Source organism: Nematolebias whitei, chromosome 7, assembly GCF_014905685.2.
Source record: "Nematolebias whitei isolate Nwh7 chromosome 7, NemWhi1, whole genome shotgun sequence".
NCBI classification, from domain to species: Eukaryota; Metazoa; Chordata; class Actinopteri; order Cyprinodontiformes; family Rivulidae; genus Nematolebias; species Nematolebias whitei.
The window spans coordinates 5,847,928-5,855,162 of record NC_056504.1 but is presented as its reverse complement, the minus strand read 5'-3'; the positions used below and the strand labels follow the sequence as shown (position 1 = coordinate 5,855,162).

Sequence of the window (7,235 nt, the reverse complement as noted above, 5' to 3'; positions counted from 1 at the left end):
ATAGTGGTGTCCATGTTGGATTTGAGGTGGTAACCCAGTTCTTGATAAGAACCTTTCTTACACATAGATGCAGACACATACCAAAATGAAAGTCGATACCTCACTTATGTTTCAAGTTGTTGCGCTCACAACATGCACACATGGACAGATCGAGAAAGGAAGGGAGAGCATTTCCAATTCCCCTTTTCGGTCCGTGACAGAGGATCAAAAAGTATGACGACAATTGGTTTAGATGAAACTGACTGGATGGTATAAAAATCTCTACATGCAAAGATCCCATCAGGGACCTTTTAAACCATCCATGGGGTGCAGTATGCCCTCTGTCACAGATGAAGGTGTGATACATTGAGATTTATTTCAAAGTGCAGTTGGTTCAAATTAAATAGGTAAATGAAAATAGATGTAGTGACATAAAATTTAAAAAAAAAATTCTTGTTAAATCATTGACTAAAAACTTTTTCTTTCGGCTTTTCCCTCTTCATTGGTCGCCACAGCGAGTCATCCTCCTCCATCTCACTCTGTCCTCTGCATCTTCTGTCCTCACTCCAGCTACCTCTATGTCCTCTCTAACTGCATCCATACATCTCCTCTGTTCCTGGCAGCTGCATTTCTAACATCCTTCTACCAATATACCCACTATCCCTCCTCTGGATGTGTCCAAACCATCTCAGTCTGGCCTCTCTAACTCTCGCACAGTGATTGTTGGACATGGACACCGGCAACCCAAAAAAGGAAGAAGCAGGTAAAGATAATGGATGGCTGGATGGGCAAAGAGGTGAAAAAGAGAGTCCAGGCAATATGGAGTGGATGGAGAAAAGTTTCAGGAGTGATTTGTAACAAAATTAGTGTCAGCAAAGATCAAAGGAAAAGTTTACAAGACAGTGATGTGAACCAGTTATTATGTATGGTCTGGAGACAGAGGCACTGACAACAAAAACAGGAGAAATAACTGGAAGTGGCAGAAATGAAGATGTTGAGGTTCTTCTTAGGAGTGACAATAATGGATAAGATTAGGAATGAGGTCATCAGAGGTACAGCACAGGTTGAACAACTGGGAAATAAAGGCAGGGGACACCCTGGACAGGTTGCAAGTCCATCACAGGGACACATAGAGACAAACAAACATTCACTCTCTCACTCACACCTAGAGACAATTTAGAGTTATCAATCAGTCTAACATGCATGTTTTTGGTCTGTGGGAGGAAACCAGAGTACCCAGAGAAAACCCACGCATGCACGGAGAGAACATGCAAACTCCACCAAGAAAGACCTCCGGACCGTGATTTGAACCAGGGCAACCTGCTCACTGAGAGGCAGCAGCTCTACCAAGTGTGCCACTGTGCTACCACCTCTTTACCACATTCTCCATTTTCCTGGATAGTGGACCCCAAGTTCTTGAAGTCCTGCACCTTTTTGACCTCTGCTTCTTGTAGCATCACTGTTCCATCGGCTTCCCTCTAATTCCACGAGGATGTCTGCCTGACCTCATCTGGTCCATCACCTGAGCAAACAAAAAGGGGTTCAGAGCCGATCTTTGATGCATCCCACCTCCACCTTGAAGCAGTCTGTCACTCCTGCAGCACATCTCACCACTGTCCTGCTGTCCTCATACATGTCCTGTACCAGTCCAACATACTTCTCTGCTACTCCAGAATACCACACCTCCCTTGGCACCCTGTCATATGCTTTTCTAAATCCACAAAGACACAATAGAGTTCTTTCTGACCCTCTCTTTACTTCTCTATCAGCATTCTCAAAACATAGATGGCATCTGTGGTGCTTTTTCTCTGCATGAAACCATACTGCTGCTCACAAATAGTCACCTTTCGTCTAAGTCTAGCTTCCACAACTCTCTCCCAGATCTTCATCATGTGGCTCATCAACTTAATTCCCCTGTAGTTGCTACAACTCTGTACATCACCCTTGATCTTAAAAATGGACACCAGCACACTTCTTCTCCATTCCTCATGCATTTCTTCCCCTCAAATATGCCATTGAATATTAGAGTCAAAAACCTCACTGCCATCTCTCCGAGACATTTCCTAACCTCGTATGTCACCAGGTCCCACTGCCTTCCCCTTCTTTATTCTTTTCAGATATTCCGGACTTCACCCTCACTAATCTTTCTCACTTCCAGGTCCACAGTTTTTATGACCTCTACTCTTCTGTCTCTTTCATTCTCTTCATTCATTAGCTCCTTAAAGTACTCCTTCCATCTTTCCATCACACTCTCCTCACTTGTTAGAACAGTACCATAACAAGCCTAACCTGCTGCACATCCTTTCCAGCCTGATCATTCTGTCTTGCCAATCGGTACAAGTCCTCTTTAGTGTCCAGCCTCCCATACAACTCATCATACACTTTCTGCTTTGCCTTTACTACCTCCCTCTTTACTCTATGTTGCATCTCCCTATTTTCCCATCTCCTCTCTTTCATACTCCTCTCTTTCACTGTTAAAAAGTTTACTAAAAACAATTGTTAAATTAATGTAAGTTTAAGAATAGTTATGACTGATTTGCTGATCTGTTCTGATGAATGTCTTTTTTTTCATTCAGCCTTTATTTAGACAGGTTAATCCCATTGAGCCTCGAGGACTCATTTACAGTGATCAAGTCTATGATCAATTAATGTCTGCTGGGTCTGAAGGAGGAGCTTGAATGGAAGCATGGTGTCAGAGTATCATTTACTCACATTATCCTCTTTCAAGTAGTTACTGAATATCTGTGTATTTACATAAAACATTTGTAAATACTTTATGTTGAGTTTTTACGTATTTTCACCTTAAGTTGAGTGGTTTGATTGAGTGATGGACATTTATGACCATGATTTAAAATGTTTTAAGCTAATTAGCTTTGCTGTCGACGTATCACCATGAAACATGTGTTATTAGCACATTACATTGTGTGTAGATTATGCAGCTCGGTGAATTAAACAGTCAAGGACTGAAAATGTGACTGTTATGATTACATTAATGGTTAATTTGTTTTATTTTGTGCAAATAAGCATTTACATTTTATTTTTGTTGAAAACAATATAAGAAACAGAGTAAAGACATGTGTGAAAGATGCTAAATAAATGATGTTATAGCGATATTTTTTTACATTTTATGTTTGATTTGCTTTAAAGAGAAAAGTTATACATTGTTCTTATGTAATTGTTTTGAATTATAAATATTTTCCCTCTACAGCTGCCTGAATGGAAGCATCTTGTCAACGTATCTTTTACTCATATTATCCTCTTTCAGGCTGCAACAAAGGCACAATCAAACTTTACTTTTATTTATGTATTATTTTCCTAAAAGTCCCTTCCCACCTGTCCTTCACTTATACTAAGGAGAAACAGGCCTAAACAGCTTAGAGTAATTAAAGTGATGGCACATTAAAATGCAGTGCTTTTATTATCAGATATGACTACTCAAATAATGTTATGGAGGCTTTGATCTAAATCTTGAAAGCTGCAATTTTATGATTAAAATGCATTACCAAGCTTTGGAGTATTTTCTGATCTAAATGTATCCTCATTTGTTTTGTTTTCCCTGAAAGTAACACAAAAAATATTGAGTTTTTGCTCTAATATTTATGTTAATGTATTATATTAAAGAACCACACATTGTTGTCAAGTAAATAAATAAATGTTCCATTTTATATTTTATGGGTAAAAGTTCTTGACTGCACATCTTCACTAACACAAAGGTGAACCCTAGAGATATCTAAATTAAACCACCCTTTGCCTTTTAAACTGCATCAGTTCTGGTAGGTGCACTTCAGACGCACTCATGGGAGTGGGTTTCGGCTGAGGTTGGGGAGGGACCCCTAGGGGCTGTGAGCACGTATGAATTAGGAAGACCCTAAACACACATACGAAGAATATTATTGTATCAAATGTAAGCAATGAAAAACACGAGTATCCAACAAAGTTCAGTCTGGTCATCTGAACAGTTTCTTTCTTTTTTAGATGTTTTGTCCTTCATCCAAAGGACTTCATCAGTCCAAGGAGCCACAACAAACTCAGTCCCACACACAGCCCACTCACATTGTGAGCCAACCAGGTCACTGGTGATAAGATGTTTTCTGGGGCCTGCCCTCTCCCCCGTCCACTCCTTTTTTTACCTGGATTATTGAGCATGAACTTTGACACTTGAGTCATATCTGAAGTGGACATGATAAAAACAATGACCCAGTGAAGATCTTCCTACTTATGTGAGTTTTAGGGAGTGGTTAAATGTTGCACACAGATAAACGATAACACTGCTGATTTATATATCCAGTTTACAAAACTCTATATGTCAGAATTATATTAAAGGTTACAGTGTATCTGAAAAGTATTCACAGCGCTTCATTTTTTCTTCATTTTGTGATGTTACAGCCTTATTCCAAATGGTATTAAAATAATTTATCTCTTTAAAATTCTACACACAACCCCCCCATTATGACAATGTGAAAAATATTTTTGGAGATTTTTGTAAATTTATGAAAAATAAAAATATAATAATTCACATTTAGATAAGTATTCACAGCCTTTGCTTAATACTTTGTTGATCCACCTTTGGCAACAATTACAGTCTCGCGTCTTTTTGAATACGATGCCACAACGTTAGCACACCAGTTTGTCCCATTCTTCTTTGCAGTGCTTCTCAAGCCCCATCAGGTTGGATGGGAGAAGTCTGTGCACAGCCATTTTCAGATATCTCCAGAGATGTTCAATCACATTCAAGTCTGGACTCTGGCTTGGCCACTCAGAACATTCACAAAGTGCTTCTGAAGTCACTGCTTTGAGATCTTGGCCATGTGCTTTGGGCTGTTGTCCTTCTGAAAAATGAACCGTCGCCCCAGTCTGAGGTCCAGAGCGCTCTGGAGCAGGTTTTCATCCAGAATGACTCTATGCATTACTGCATTCATCTTTCTCTCTATCCTGACTAGTCTGCCAGTTCCTGCTGCTGAATAACATCCCCATTGCATGATGCTACCACCATCATGCTTCACTGTAGGGATGGTATTGACCTGATGATGAGTGGTACCTGGTTCCCTCCAAACATGACGCCTGGAATTTACACCCAAGAGTTCAATCTTTGTCTCATTAGACCAGAGAATTTAGTTTTTCATGGGCTGAGAGTCCTTCAGGTTCCTTTTGGTAAACTCTAGATGGGCTGTGGAGTGGCTTTCATTTGGCCACTCTACCATGCAGGTCTGATTGGTAGATTGTTGCAGAGATTGTTGTCCTTCCGGAAGGTTCTCCTCTCTCCATTGAAAAATGCCAGAGCTCTGACAGAGTAACTGTTGGGTTTGTGATCACGTATTGTGTGCAGAATTTTGAGGAAAGAGATTAATAATAATCAGTTTGGAATAAGGCTGTAAAATAACAAAATGTGGAAAATGTAAAGTGCTGTGAATACTTTACAGAAGTACTTTAAATATCAGTAACATCAGATTTTATTTATTCAATATTATTCCTTTATCTATGTATTTGAACATGCGTGTCCTCCGGCTGCAGCACCCCCTGCACCCCAACTTCCAAACACAGTGGAAGTTCCTTACAAGGTTGAGGTTGCATTTCTGCAAACAAAGTTGGTCATGTGGTAAACGGGTGGCCTTTGTGTTGAGAAATACTAGCAGATTCATGTCAGATGATTCAGGAGGTGTCTAATCAACCACAGTTTATTCAGCAGCAGGACAATAAGCTTAAATACTCAGCCAGTGTCAGCGTCGCCTTCAGCATAAAAAACAGAGTCCCACAGGTGACGAAGACGTACACAGAATCCTCAGATTTCAACATCAAGTAGGATTACTGGAAGGACCAGAAGATTCTGAGCCACAAACATCAACAGGAGATCTTTGGTTCTCCAAGATGCTCTGAACCACCTACAGAGTTCCTTCAAAACCTGAAGAACTGAGGTTGTTTTAAAGAAAAATGTTGGACAAATGTAGATTTGATTTAAATTTCTCTGTTCATTCACTCTGTACTGATAAAGTTTACAAATGCAATCTGTTTAAAAAGGTAGATTTAATTTGCATTCCACACATGCCTAAAACTTTTGCACAGTTGCACGAAACAATGCATTTATACTGTAGGAGCTGTAAGCTTCCTGTTTCTCTTGGCTACAGTTCATTTCTTTAAAGTTGAGTTTTCTCTTGCGCATAAAAAAACAAAATTGGAGCAGGGTGACATACATCTTATTTTATACAGAAATCTGTCATTAAAAGGTCAAAATGTATGTTTTAACACTTCCAAGTATATTTCAAATGATACACACTCATTATGTAAGTTATACAAGATTAAATAAGGTTCACACGCTTTATATTCAGCCCTGGTTTTCACAGTTTAATCATTTAATGACAGTTTGTGCTGAGGAGTGAAGGGCACTTTGACACAGCGGTTGAGGAAAGCTGGCACACAAGAAAGCAGAGGCTAATTAGTTTTAGCAATTGGAAAATTTTAATAGAAGGGTTTCTTACAAATTGAATTAATGCAAAAAAAGCAGCACATTTGTTGTGATGGTAATAACTGCTAAACGTCCTGATAAGAAGTGCAGTGAGTGGATAATGTTTCACAGGGTTTTTATGATGAAGGATCAAAGGTCCGAGTTTGTTTTTCCTCAACACCTCGGTTCAGAGGGATTCTGCCTGGAAACGAGTGTGAACCGAGCCTGGGTGAGTGTGCTTGTCTGAAACTGTTGTTTAGCCGACTTTACACAGCTTTCCAACTGTATGCCGTCATTTTAAAGGTATTCCAGTGTCGTGTGTGAGGGAGGTGCTTCCTTTTTATCGTCATGGTGGAGCTGGCCTTTTACCCCGCAGTGGCGTTGATGTATTTCTTTGGCGTGATGAGAGCCTCGAAGGACGACCTGGTGGAGCTAAATGACGGAGCGTCGATGAACGTCTTCTGTCTGTTTGTGCTGGCGCAGCCGCTGTGTCTCGTAATCGGAGGATACACGGGCATGGCTACTTACCTCCTGACAGCGTTGGTGTCCTACAATTTTCTGCCATGGAAAACAACCAAACCAAGTGAAAAGGAAAAAGTTTCAAAGAAGAACAGATAAGAACGAGAAGCTCACACTGCATGAGACAAGTGAAAGAAGAGACAAAAAATATCGTATTTTACTCAACAGTGTTCTGTAATTTATCCTAATTTACTTCAAAAGTATTGTTTTATCTATCCTTAAAATAAACTTTACACATGAGTCACCTAACAGATTTCACACAAATAACTTATTCCATGCAGTTCTATGGGACTGGAAT

The 7,235-nt window shown here is 39.8% G+C and overlaps 1 protein-coding gene across 1 annotated transcript in view; it reads right to left on the bottom strand.

Annotated features, from left to right (window-relative positions):
• Positions 1-7,235, bottom strand: part of LOC119412121 (kinesin-like protein KIF21B) — a 34,998-nt gene that overhangs the window by 1,011 nt on the left and 26,752 nt on the right. The window lies entirely within an intron of this gene.